General features: G+C 53.9%; 1 non-coding gene across 1 annotated transcript; it reads right to left on the bottom strand.

Moving 5' to 3' along the window:
* Nucleotides 1-11,318: 11,318 nt before the first annotated feature.
* On the bottom strand, nucleotides 11,319-11,400 carry TRNAI-GAU (transfer RNA isoleucine (anticodon GAU)). The gene has a single exon. It is a non-coding gene; the product is annotated as a tRNA-Ile (tRNA).
* Nucleotides 11,401-13,745: the final 2,345 nt, after the last annotated feature.

Here is a 13,745-nt window from a genome sequence, read left to right as displayed (position 1 = left end):
TCGTCCATTAGTGCATCAGCTGTGAACAGAGCAGCCCATAGGGCAGGTGGTCCCATTTGGGGAGTTTTCCCTTGGGGCTGGTTCCTGCTGGCAGCTTCCCCAGCGGAGATTGCTGTGGGCAACGCGTGCCTCTTCTGCGGGCCTGAGCCACGTCTCAAAGGGTCACATCTCGGGGCTTTGGGGTCTGGAAGAGATAGGCAGCCACCTCCCTGCCCTTCAGTTGAAGACACGCGGGGGGTCGAGTGCCTCGCAAGTTCCTCACGGAGCCTCAGAGCCTTTCCAGAGGAGCACCCCTGGCCACTTTGTCAGTGCACTTCCAGTTCCACTTGCAAAAGAGGCACGAGTGGGTGCCTCCCACCTTGGTGCCACACTGAATCCTGGGACCTGTTTCTGACTGTGCTTAGTCATCACATTTCTGCTGTGAGCTGTGGCACTGGGTTGATCGTCCCAGCAGGATGGCACAACAACCCCACAGCATGGCCTTGCTGGAAACAAAGGCAAGAAGGCAAGAAGTGAGACAGAGCCATCGATCCTTCGCAGCAGAAGACAACATCTCCCTTCCAAGACCCTTCCTCTAAACAGCACGATTGCCAGGGTGAGAGCATGGCCCATCTTCCCAAGCAGCACGGGCAGTCAGAAGGCTTTCCAGGCAGCTCTCAGGGCTGGTTGCACGCGCCTGACCTTCCAGCTCCCCACAGACCTTTCCAGACCCACCCAGTTTCCTCTGTGTCTCACAACGTAGCAGGGAGCGCCATCTGGTGCCGCTCAGTGGCTGCAGCATCAGTCCGGTGGGCTGTCACACCGCTCTGTCCAAAAAGCAGGCTCCCCAGGCCCTGGACAAATTGGGGCGGCAACTTTCCTCCATTTGGTCTGTGCGCCAGAAACGTATGGGAGTGGGAAAGTCAGGGCATGTCCGTGCTGTCCTCCTTTGGCTGCTGTTTCACCAAGGAGCATGACAGGATTTGAAGGGGTCACCAAGTGGTTGGGCAAGACGCTAACAGCCATGACAACCCTGTACAAAAAGCTGCATTTCTGCAGGAATGCGGACGTGAGGTTGAACGTAGGGTCCTCTGAACGTTTGAATCAGTGCATGGATGATTCGCACCGAGGTGGAGCGGAGGTCTCTCATGGTGTCCCAGCACTTTTTGGTGACTCACAGGTGACTGCAAGGTTGTCTGCTGGTGCCACCTTACAATTAAAGGGCCCTGAATGTGCCAATCCGTCCCTGACCCTCTGGGTCAGTGACCCGAACAAGTCACCCGGCAACGTCGCAAAGATGAGTGCTTTTTGGGAAGACTGTGCCAAAGCAAACAGTTCCACTTGGTGACGGCTCACTTTCAGGCATGAGTCAGCAGGCTCCTTCATTGCTCTCCAGGGCCACGTTGAGCCGTTGCGCCTCCTCAGGAGAGTCATGAGTAAAGTCCTGGCAGGCAAGGCAAGGGCTGTGCAGGTCGCAAAGAAAACACTCTGGCCTTTCCTGAGTGACGACTACAGCTGAACTGCTGGGCTCCCTTTGCATGGCGGGATAGTTTGCGCATCACCCAGGCCCGAGGGGAGCAGAGACCTGCCAACGAGTAGCCTGATCTGCTCCAGCAATGGCCTCGGTGTCCTCCTACCTGCACACAAAGGGCTTCCTCTCCAGACCACTGGAGGGCCTTGTTTGACCATCACCTTCCAACCACCCTGGGGATCTGAGTCTCCTCCATTCTCTGTCCCTCAGAGGAACAGCTGTCCTGCAGAGTCTTGGCTGGGCTCTGAGCAACTCCGTAGCCCGCAGGCACTGGTGTTGCTCAGGGTTGGCCTCAGTCCATCAAAGAGAGACCCACTGAGTGGCCTTCAGGCCTGCTCCACAGGCAAAGCTCGAAATAAGTGGTGGCCATGTTCCCCAGGAAGGGCAGGACGTGCACAACACCTGCTCATGGCCTGAATCTGCTGCACGGCTTCAACAGTGACTGGAAGGAGACCTCAAACAAGCGTTGGTCTAGGCAAGAAGCATAATTGCTATCAACAAAACCACTTCAGTGCTACCCAGGACAAAAGGGAGGCAAGCTTTTCAGGCAAAGGAGGCATGTCTTTCATCTACCAGCAGAGCTCTGAGAAGCCAAAATTGCTGTTTCTCAACACGCTTCATGGTTGTGTCATTTTTCAGCTCCCCTGGGGCTCTGAGCCGCAGTATAAATGTGTGTCCAACTCCCAGCTCTTCTATCCTCTCCTCGTGCCCTCCACTGCTCTGTGAAATTGGTAAGTCTCAGTTCATGTTGCCTCTTGTCTTCTCGGTTGGCAGAACAGTTTTTGTGGAGAGATCTCCATGCGTTTTGCCTCCCTTGTCCTCAGTGAATGGTCTAGGATGCAAAACAGGGCATTGCTTGGTTTCTTTACTGGCCACGGTTCTTTCCGAGGCTCAGGACACACAGCCAGCACTCTCTAACCGACCACCAGGCAATTCCTCTACCATCTGTGGTTCGGCAATGCTCCTTTTGCATTATTGGCATGATGGGGATCTTCCTCAGGACAGCTAGCGCTGCCATAGATGCCTTCTTCCATAGTGGCTGCTCTCTTCAGGAACCCTGTTCCATGTTACTCAGACATGTCTTGTCCTGAGAGGTGGGTGAGAGGAGCCTGACCTGACAAGACCAGGCTCCCCTGAGGGCGAGGGGAGAGCAGGAGACTTGTTTGGCTGAGTGAACAAATTGAGGCTGGTACAAGGGCTGATGATCAGGACGTACACAGCCCGATGACGAGAAGGGGGAGCCTCTTGATCTGCAGTAGAAATCTTTCCCTGACTAAGGCCGCAGCATGAAGGCTATGCTCTACTCATCAGAAAAACCTGGCATTCATTTCCTCATACTGGGAAGGGGCTTACTGAGCACTCTCTCTGGGGAGCCTTCCCTACCAAGCCTTCAAGGCCGAGCAGAAGGGCTGTTGTGAAATATCCTTGCATCCTGCAGACGCACCCTTGGTAACGGAGCAACTGGCGGTAGCAGAGTGCCTCCGTGGAGCAGGCTTGCCAGAGTGTGGCAAGGCTGGCCAAGGTACAGGCTGCAAAGGAGCTTGACTTGAAGAGGAGGATTTTCCTTGCACTTGGACGGACCCTCTTGGATCACCCTTCCATTATAAATACCCACCGCAGGCCCACCAAAATGCCCAGAAACCCCCTCTCTGCAGATGTTGGAGGTCCATCAACAGTTGGGCCATGCCACTGCTTGCACCTTTGAGAAGGTTTGCCAAGTGGGACCCTGGATTTCCTGGGGCTGTTACAAGTAACTCTGGCCAGGTGAGGCCAGGTCCCTGTGGGTGAGACATGACAGGCGGGGGAGAGAAGAGGGCTTCAGATACAGCAGGGTGTGACCAGGCAGCGGGGAGGATAAAGTGGCGGAGGTGAGGGTGCATTGTGGCGTTCTGCCAAAGGCAGAGCAGGGCACCACTGTGGGTCGTCCTGGTGGACACAGCTTTCTTGACTTGTTCCCCGCCTCAAATCTCTCTCCGTTGAGCTCCCAGGCACTGCCCGTTCTCAGAGGAGCCAAGCTGGGGCTCTGAAAGGGCCCGGCAGCTAATGCCCTCTGCTCTCTCCCGATCTTGCAGGGTCGCCTCCCTCCGCGAGACATGTCGTGTTATAGCCCGTGCCTGCCAGCCACCTGTGGCCCAACCCCGCTTGCCAACAGCTGCAACGAGCCGTGCGTCATCCGGTGCGCTGACTCCAGCGTTGCGATCCAGCCCTCGCCAGTCCTGGTGACGCTGCCGGGCCCAATCCTCAGCTCCTTCCCTCAGAGCACAGCCGTGGGATCCACCGCGTCGGCTGCCGTGGGGAGCTCTCTCAGCGCTGGCAGTGTGCCCATTGCTTCTGGGGGCTCCCTGGGGCTGGGGGGCTTTGGGTGGTCCGGACTGGGCCGTGGGCTCTGCGGGCCTCTGGGACGGGGCAATCTCTTATGCTGAAGCCCGTGGATTGTCTGCCCCTAGTCGAGCGCCAGCAGCCTAGAGGAAAGCCCTGGAGCCGGGCCTGGGAGCGCGGCCATGGTCTGCAGAGGAGCCGAGCTCCCACCGTTCCGCCTCTAGGAAGGGGCCTGTGCTGGCCTTCCGCCTCTTTCCAACGAACCTTCTCTCTTTTCCCCTCTTGCTCTGCCTTATGCTCCCCAGGAAATACCTCCTCCTTGCTTCTGTAGCAATGGGCCTAGGTGGCACCTGATTGACAGAGCCTTTCAGGGGAACTGGAAAAGCAGCATCGCTGGCATGGAGGATTTCCTTCAGATGGCCGTGCTTCTCTGAGCGTCACTCAGCCTCCAAAATGCATTGCTCAAGCTCTCCTCTTTTCCATTTTCCATTGATTTTCTCAATAAAGACTCTGGGCATCAGCTTTGCAAGAGAGTCGCATTTCATTCTCCCCTCTTCTCCATGCCCAACCAGCTGAGCATCCAAAGAGTTCCTCCCTTGGTAAAACTACGGGTTTCTCCATAGTTCCTGGGTTGAGAGCACCTCGTCTTTCACCCCTGACTACCCATAGCAATGGAGACAAGGCCAGTCTGGGGTGAGAGCTCTTGCGGAAGGAGTCCCGTTACTCATCGGCCCCTCGAAAGCCACAAAGCAAAGTCTGACAGTAGCTCGAATATTCACAGAACCGTAGAATTGCCTTGATTGGTAGGGACCTCTAAATATCATAATTTGTTGAGTGCTGTGTGTTCCTGTGTGGGTTGATTGGGGTGGTTGGTCAAGTGTATATGTGTTGTATCATTGAATCATCGAATCATAGCACGGTTCAGGTTGCAAGGGATCTCAAAAATCACGTAGTTCCAACCCCTCTGCCATGGGCAGGAACACCCCCCACTACACCACGTTGCTCAAAGCCTCATCCAACTTGGCTTAGAACACTTCCAGGGATGGGGCAGCCACAACTTCTCTGGGCAACCTGTTCCAGTGCCTCACCTCCTTCAATGTAAAAAATTTCTTCCTTATATCTAATCGAAATCTACTCTCTTTCAGTTTAAAGCCATTGCCCTTGTCTTATCACCACATACCCTTGTGAAAAGCCCCTTTCCAGCTTTCCTGTAGGCCCCCTTCAGGTACTGGAAGGCTGCTATAAGATCACGCTGGAGCCTTCTCTTCTATGGACTCGTTCCAGCAGCTCCATGTCCTTCTTGTGTTGGAGACTCCAGAGCTGAAAGCAGTACTCTAGATGGGGTCTCATGAGAGCAGAGCAGCGGGGCAGACTCCCCTCCCTCGACCTGATGGCCACACTTGTTTTGATGCAGCCCAGGATACAGGTGGCTTTCTGGGCTGCCATCACACGTTGCCGGCTCCTGTTGAGCTTCCCATTAACCAGCACTCCCAAGTCCTTTTCCTCAGGGCTGCTCTCAATCCATTCTCCGCCCAGCCTGTACTTGTGCTTGAGATTGCCCCAATCTACGTGCAGGACCTTGCACTTGGCCTTGTTGAACTTCATTAGGGTCTCACAGGCATGGATGTGTGAGCGTATGCCTCCTGGCCGGCATGTTTAGCCTTGCTGCGGGCTGGACCTGGCGGCATGGAGCTCTGGCAACCTGTGTTCTGCTGGGCTCCTGGATTCAGCAGCCACCAAACAGAAAGAGAACCTTTGGCATTGTCCAAACCACCACACTCATCTGTTGATGAAATCTACTCTTGTTCTCCACCCTGAGGCTGTGCAGGTAAAGATCAAGGTGCCGATGAGGATGCTGACCTCTCTGCGGCCGGCAGCCTCTTTCTCATCTCCCACATGCTCTCCCTCTGGATTCAGAGCCAGCTGGGCTGGCAGTGGTCCCCTCTACCTGGCTCGCAGGCCTTAGGGATACGCGAGGCTGGCAGCGGGGTGGGAAGGGGGATGGGGTCAGCAGCATTCTGAGCTCTGAGCCCTTTCACCAAACCCCAGTCTCTTCTTCTCACATCTTGTTTGCCTGCTCGTGTGTCCAGGCACGCTGCTCACAGGTGCTGAGCGCCACGAGCAAAAAGGCATCCTTGGGAGCGCAGAACTACTGGGGAGTGCATCCAGAGGAGAGCAGGGTGGGGAGAGCAAGAGGCCCATGGTCGTGGTGAAGCGTTATCCTAAGGAAACTTCCAGGGATTGGAAGAGCAAGAGGCAGATGTCCAGGGAGAGAGGAGAGGTCGTGTGGGCAGGAAGAGGCTCCAGCCACCTCTGTGGCTTTCATAACTACGCTGTATCGTCCCTGCCCCTCTGATCCCTGCCAAGTCGCTCCTGATCACCTGGGACAGCACGTTCCTTGGTGGCATGGCTGCCTGCCTGCTATTCCTGCCTCCACATGGCTCCTCCTTGCAGATCCCTGCTTGTCACAAAACTGGTTAAAGGCTTGGAGTATCTGAAATATGAGGGGAGGCTGTGAGAGCTGGGATTCTTCCCGTATCTGGTGGAAGGGAATGAAGAGGCAACTCGACTCCTCTCTGTACTACCAGCTGGCAGCACAAGAGGCAGTGGGCACAACTTAAAACACGTGAAATTCCACCTCAAGGCAAGAAACCACTTTCTTACCGTGAGGGGGGTCAAACAGTGGACCAGGTTGCTCAGAGTGGTTGTGGAGTCTCCATCCTTGGAGATCCTCCAAACCCAACTGTACTATGTCTAAAGCAACCAGCTAAGACGGCCCTGCTGGAGCGATTGTCCTGGGCTATAGAATCTTGGAAGGTCTCTTCCAAACCAAAGGATTCTCAGATTCTGTGAACAAGTAAAAAAATACCTTCCTGGAATTGTTCTGTGACAGCAAGTCGTTTACGCGTATTTTGTTTTCACAGATTTCATAGATTTCTAGGTTGGAAAAGACCTTAGAGATCATGGAGTCCAACCGTCCCTAATCCCCATTAAACCAGATCATCCACCCTATTCTTAAACACATCCAGGGATGGGGACTCGACCACCTCCCTGGGCAGCCTATTCCAGTGGCTGACAACCCTTTCAGAGAAGAAATACTTCCTAACATCCAACCTGAACCTCCCCTGACTAAGCTTATACCCATTTCCTCTTGTTCTGTCACCCATCACTAATGTAAAGAGCCCTTCCCCCACCTCCCCACCATCCCTTCTCAAGGGACTTCTTTGGACTCGCTCCAGGAGCTCAATATCTCTCTTAAAGCGAGGGGCCCAAAACTGGACACAATATTCCAGGTGCGGCCTCACCAGTGCCGAGTACAGGGGCAGGATCACTTCCCTATTCCTGCTGGTCACACTATTCTTGATACACGCCAGTATCCCATTGGCCTTTTTGGCCACCTGGGCACACTGCTGGCTCATATCAAGCCGGTAGTCAACCAACACCCCCAGGTCCTTCTCCGCCAGGCAGCTCTCCAGCCACTCTTCCCCGAGCCTATAGCGATGCTTGGGGTTTTTATACCCCAAGTGAAGGACTCTGCACTTGGCCTTATTAAAGCTCATGCCATTGGCCTCAGCCCAACGATCCAGTCTGTTCAAATCCCTCTAAGGGCCTCCCTACCCTCGAGCAGATTGACACAGCCTCCCAACTTGGTGTCGTCCGCAAATTTACTGAGGGTGCATTCAATCCCCTCATCCAGGTCATTGATAAAGATGTTAAACAGAACTGGACCCAGCACTGAGCCCTGGGGAACCCCACTGGTGACCGGCCTCCAGCCGATTTAGCCCCATTTACCACCACTCTTTGGGCCCGGCCATCCAGCCAGTTTTTAACCCAAAGGAGGGTGTGCCTATCCAGGCCAGCAGTTATCAGTTTCTCAACCAGAACACTATGAGAAACTGTATCAAAGGCTTTACTGAGGTCAAGGAAAACTACATCCACAGCCCTTCCCTCGTCAACCAGGGGGGTCACCCTGTCATAGAAGGTGATCAGGTTTGATTGGCAAGACCTGCCTTTCATAAACCCATGTTGACTGGGCCTGATCACCCGGTTAACCTGTATGTGCTCATTAATAGCACTCAAGATAACCTGTTCCATGACTTTGCCCTGTCACCGAGGTCAGACTGACAGGCCTGTAGTTCCCCGGATCCTCCTTCCGCCCTTTTTTGTAAATGGGGGTAACATCCGCCAGCCTCCAGTCCAGCGGAACTTCCCCAGTGAGCCAAGACTGCCCAAAGATAATGGACAGGGGTTTGGCAATGACATCCGCCAGCTCTCTCAGGACTCTCGGGTGGATACCATCAGGCCCCATAGACTTGTGGGCATCCAGCCGATGAAGCAGATCCTTGACCCGTTCCTCTTGGATCACAGGAGCTTCGATTTGCTCTCCCTCCCTGCTCTCAGACACCATAGGCCAGCTCACCTGGGAACTACTGACCTTATTATTAAAGACTGAGGCAAAGAAGGCATTAAGGACCTCAGCCTTGTCCTCATCCCTAGTGACTAACGTACCCCCTGTGTCCAGTAGGGGTTGGAGGTGATCTTTAGCCCTCCTTTTGTTATTAATGTATTTATAGAAGGACTTTTTGTTGTCCTTTACGGAGCTGGCTAGTCTAAGTTCCATTTGGGCTTTTGCCCCCCTGATTATCTCCCTACATGCCCTGACTTCCTCCCTGTATTGATTCCTGGATGCCTGCCCATTCTTCCTAGACTTATAGACTTCCCTTTTTCTTTTGAGATGTTCCCAAATCTCCTTTGTCATCCAAGCTGGTTTTTTACCTCGGCGGCTCGATTTCCGGCACACAGGGACAGCTCGCTCCTGTGCCTCCAGAATTTCCTTTTTGAGTAGTAACCATCCCTCCTGCGCCCCCTTACCCTTGAGAGCTGTCTCCCAGTGGACTTTGTTAACCAGACTTCTAAACAGCCCAAAGTCAGCTCTCCCAAAGTCCAGCTTGGCCGTTTTAGTGCTCCCCCTCCTAACTTCCCCTAGAATTGAGAATTCTATTATCTCGTGGTCACTATGCCCCAGGCGTCCTCCAACCTTCACATCTCCCACGAGACCTTCTCTGTTCACAAACAGCAGGTCTAGGGGAGCACCTTCTCCAGTCGGTTCACTGACCAGTTGTGATAGGAAGTTGTCCTCCACACTCTGCAGGAGTTGCCTAGACTGTTTCCTGACTGCCGTGTTATACTTCCAACAGACATCAGGTAGGTTAAAGTCACCCACAAGGACAAGGGCTAGTGAGCGCGAGACTTCCCCCAGTTGTTTAAAGAATAGTTCATCAGCCTCCCCGTCCTGATAGGGTGGCCTGTAGCAGATTCCCACTACAATATCCGCCTTCATAGGCCCCCCTTTGATTTTCACCCACAGACATTCTACCAAGTCATCCCCAACATTCAATTCTAAGCAGTTTAGACCTTCCCTTACATAAAGGGCAACCCCGCCACCCCTCCTACCTCTCCTATCCCTCCTGAAGAGCTTGTAGCCATCCATGGTAGCGCTCCAATCATACGAGTCATCCCACCATGTTTCAGTGACGGCAACTATGTCATAGTTTCCCCGGATAACAAGGGCTTCCAGTTCCTCTTGTTTATTGCCCATACTGCGTGCGTTCGTATAGAAGCAGGTAAGTTGGGCTCTCGACCCCACTGCACCCCTAGTGGGGGAAGCTTTATTTCCTGAGCCGTTATTTTGGGGATTTTCTTTTACCTCTAGGCAACTTGTGTGTTGCTCCTGACTACACATATCACCCCCTACTTTCACGGAGGCGGCAGGCCGAAGGTACCTGCCTACACACCTCTCGTCAGACACTGCAGGGCCGTCCTTGGCTGTTAATCCTCCAAGTCTGACAATACCCCCCACCCCCTTCACATCTAGTTTAAAGCCCTATTGACGATCCCAGCTAGTTCTGTAGCAAGAAGCCTTTTCCCCCATGGAGACAAACCCACCCCATCCCTGGATAGAAGGTCTGGCATTAAGGTCAGCCCGTGGTTAAAGAAGCCTAGGTTGTGTTCCTCACACCACTTATGTAGCCAATTATTTAAATCCTCAATCTTTGTTTTCCATCCCGTGTCATGTCCCGAAGTCGGTATGATAGAAGAGAATATTACTTGGGCCCCTGATCCCTTCAACATTCTTCCCAAAACCCTGAGATCCTTCTTAATAGTCCGGATGTTTGTTTTCCTGAAGTCATCAATACCAACTTGGAAAATAAGAAGAGGATAGTAATCCGTGGGCCTGACTATAGACGGGAGTTTTTTTTATCACATCCCTGATTGTTGCCCCAGGAAGGGAGCAGACCTCCCTATGTAAAGGTCAGGTCTACAAATCTGGCCCTCCACGCCCCTCAAAAGGGAGTCGCCTAAAACAATCACCCGCCTTTTCTTCTTAACTGAGGATGTCTTAATGCTATGTGCGGTCCTTGGGAAGGATACTAGCATGTGTGTATCGTCATCCTCCCTGGGGGTCGGTTCCACTTGCAGAGCTTCATATCTGTTGTGCAACGGAACCTGGGAGGTAGTTGTGGGAGCAGAGGGGGCAGGCTTGCCGCGCCGGGCAGGGACCTGCTGCCATTGCTCATTCCCACCTGGATTCCTCTTCCTGGCCAGGCGAGGAGAGGGTGGGGGCTCCTCAGTCTGAGAAGCTGTGGTAGCCTGTTGGGTCTGCGGGAGGGAGCACAGGGTACTGGCCATTGGTCAATCTCCCTCTCGCACTCCCTGATGGCCCTCAACCTGTTTACCTCCTCTCTGAGCTCTGTCACCAGGTGGAGGAGTTCCTCCACCCTGGCACAGCTCCCACAAGTGACTTCCCCGGTGGCGACCTAAGCCAATACACTTGGGGGACAAGCAGCGTGCACCCAGCGGGGGTCCGTCTGGGAGGCTGCGTCGGTCATGGCTGGCACCGGGCTGGGGGCAGCCTTCGCTTTATGCCTAGTGACCACCATGTTAGTCAGGGACTTCCGACCGGGCTCGACGCTCTGCCTGCTCGAACTGCCGCGCAAACTGCCGCGCCCCTCACTCTGCCGCGACACGGCCCTGTTTGCCCGCTCCGGGTCGCTGCGCTCCTCAGGGCAGTTTTTTCGTCCCCGTGGCTGGTTGAGCCTTACTGGAGGCAAGGTAAACAACATGCACTGCTTTTCCCCTCTCCACCAAGCTAGTCGCCTCACTGTAGAAGGCTATCAGCTTGGTCAAGCATGACTTCTGCTTCGTGAGTCCATGCTTACTACTCCCAGCCACCTTCCTGTGCTACCTATGCTTGGATTGAGGGATTGAGGACTGGCTGACCGTGCTTATGAGTTCCCTGGATCTTCCTTCTGGCCCTTCTTGTACCTCTTGCCTATGTGCAGACAGCATAGGTTTGAGGTGTGTCCTGAGTAAACTTCAAAACCTTGCAAGTTCTTTTCAGGACACTCTTATCTCAAACGAAGGCTTACTTGGGGGCACACATTGAGCTGCTCACACTCACGCACTCTGGCCATTATTGATGGCTGAGCGACGAGCATGGCATTCGAACCCCTGCGTGCAGAGCACAATGGATTATCGGTCCATCGCCTTCACCACTCGGCCACCTCGTCAGCATACTGTTCCTGCTGCTCCTGCCACTGCAGCCAATGCTCCTGCTGCCGCTTCTGCTGCTCCTGCTGCTGCTGCTGCCGCTGCCACTGATCCTGATCTTCCAGCTCCTGCTGCTTCTCCAGCTCCTATTCCAGCTCTAGCTCCACCTCCAGCTTCATCTCTAGCTACTGCTGATGCTTCTAACATCTACACCATTTTATAAATGTATAAAACTCTTTGACATGGGAGAGGAGCCAGCCTCCAGCTTTTGCCTTTTGCAACTGGTCTGCTCTGCCGACAGCTGACCTCTGGGGACCTTTGGCACATAGCTCTCTGCGTTCACATCTGAAAATGACTGAAGAGCAGAACCCCACACTCCTTTCTTGGAAGGCACACGGGAGAGTGACTTATTTTAACAAAAACTTTCCTCATGAAGTATTCAGGGCCATCATTGGCTCTCATTAATCCAGAAGTCTCTTGAGTCCCTGCTGTAATCAGTGCAGCATTAGACTTTGCTTTGTGGCTTTCGAGGTGCTGATGAGTAACGGGGCTCCTTCCGCAAGAGCTCTTGATGCCTGAAAAGGAAACTGAACTTTCCAAGGCTCATTTTGGAGTTTTAGAAAGCAGATATTCTTTATTGCAGCGCTGGGTGCACGGGGGATTTCTCCTCCTAGCGTGCGCACCCCGGTTTCTGGATAGAAAATTAGTTATACACTACAATCATGCATAATTCATAACATATTTACATAAACAATTGGTTAATTTTCTCTCGCTTTACATGTAAATTACTTCACAAGCTCAGTTTTCCTCCTCCGCCACTTTCTTTTGGGTCTGGGGTGTATTTAGGGTAGGTGGTCTGAGAATTGGTGGTCGCGATCTCCCCCTGCCGGCATTACCTTTTCCCCCAAGTCACTGCATGTTCACAGCTCAGAAAAACAAGAGAACAAAGTTTATGCAGTTTCTGGGATGTTCCCTCCAAGGGCAGACAGTTCTTGATAAAGAGTCTCCTTTTTAATCACTCTTGACAGCTTCAAGGATGGACATCTCGTTAGTTTCTATAGGTATGAGTAAAGCACCTACTGTCTGCTAAACCCTTCATGAAACTCTTACACAAAAACTTTAACCCCTTATTGTGGGATAACAATTAACCGGGACAAGTCCTCGTGGGGCAGTGACCAGAGGTGCCAGGCTATTACGTGCTCTGGTGCCTGTGACATCACTGGGATGAGTTCCAGTGGGAAAGTGACATCAGACGCCAGGCTGTTACGTGCTCTGGTGCCTGTGACATCACCAAGATGAGTCCCCACGGGGCGGTGAACAGGAGTGCCAGGCTGGGACGCACTCTGGCACCTGTGACATCAACAAGATGAGTCCCCGTGGGGCGGGGACTAGGGGCACCAGGCTGTTACATGCTCTGGCACCTGTGACATCACCGGGACGAGTCCCTGTGGGGGACTGATCGGGGCGCCAGGATGGGACACGGTCATGTGCCTGTGACATCACCGGGAGGACTCCGTGTTGGACGGTGAGCAGGAACGACAGGTTGTGATGCCCTCTGTGACATCACTGGGACGAGCTGCCATGGGACGGTGACCTGGGACAGGAGGCTGTTACGTGCTCTAGTGCCTGTGACATCACCAGGATGAGTCCCTGTGGGGTGGTGACCATGGGCACCAGGCTGTGATGTGCTCTGGCGCCTGTGACATCACTGGGACAAGTGCACGTGGGGCGGTGACCAGGAGCGCCAGGCTGGGACGAGCTCTGGCGCCAGTGATATCACCAGTACGAATCCCCGTGGGACGGTGAGCAGGGGCGCCAAGCTGTTACGTGCTCTGGCGACTGTGACATCAACGGGATGAATCCCCGTGGGGCGGTGACCAGGAGAGCCAGGCTGGGACGCGCTCTGGCGCCTGTGACATCACCGAGACGAGTCCCCTTGGGGTGCTGTCCACGGGTACCATGTTATTACGTGCTCTGGCACCTGTGACATCACTGGGACATGTCCCTGTGGGGCGGTGACCAGGGCGGCCAGGCCGGGACACTCTCTAACCGCTGTGACATCACCGGAACAAGTCCCTGTGGGGTGATGAACATGGGCACCATGCTGTGATGTGCTCTGACGCCTGGTACATCACTGGGATGAGTCCCCAGGGGACCGCTCCGGCGCCTGTGCGATAGTTCGATGTAGGGGAGGGGGTTCTGGTGGTTCGAGAAGGGATTTGCTCCCTGTGCCACCAGATTCCCATACCCCTTGGTGTGAGCTAATCATTGGCACCTCTGCGAATTGCTCTATTTAAGTTGGGACAAAGGAACAGAAAAGGTGCTTTGTCCAGGAGTGAGCAGAAGGGAGGAGGTCTCGGCCCTC

Source organism: Tauraco erythrolophus, chromosome 20 (genome assembly GCF_009769465.1).
Source record: "Tauraco erythrolophus isolate bTauEry1 chromosome 20, bTauEry1.pri, whole genome shotgun sequence".
Taxonomy (NCBI): Eukaryota; Metazoa; Chordata; class Aves; order Musophagiformes; family Musophagidae; genus Tauraco; species Tauraco erythrolophus.
This window is presented reverse-complemented; position numbering and strand designations above follow the sequence as displayed.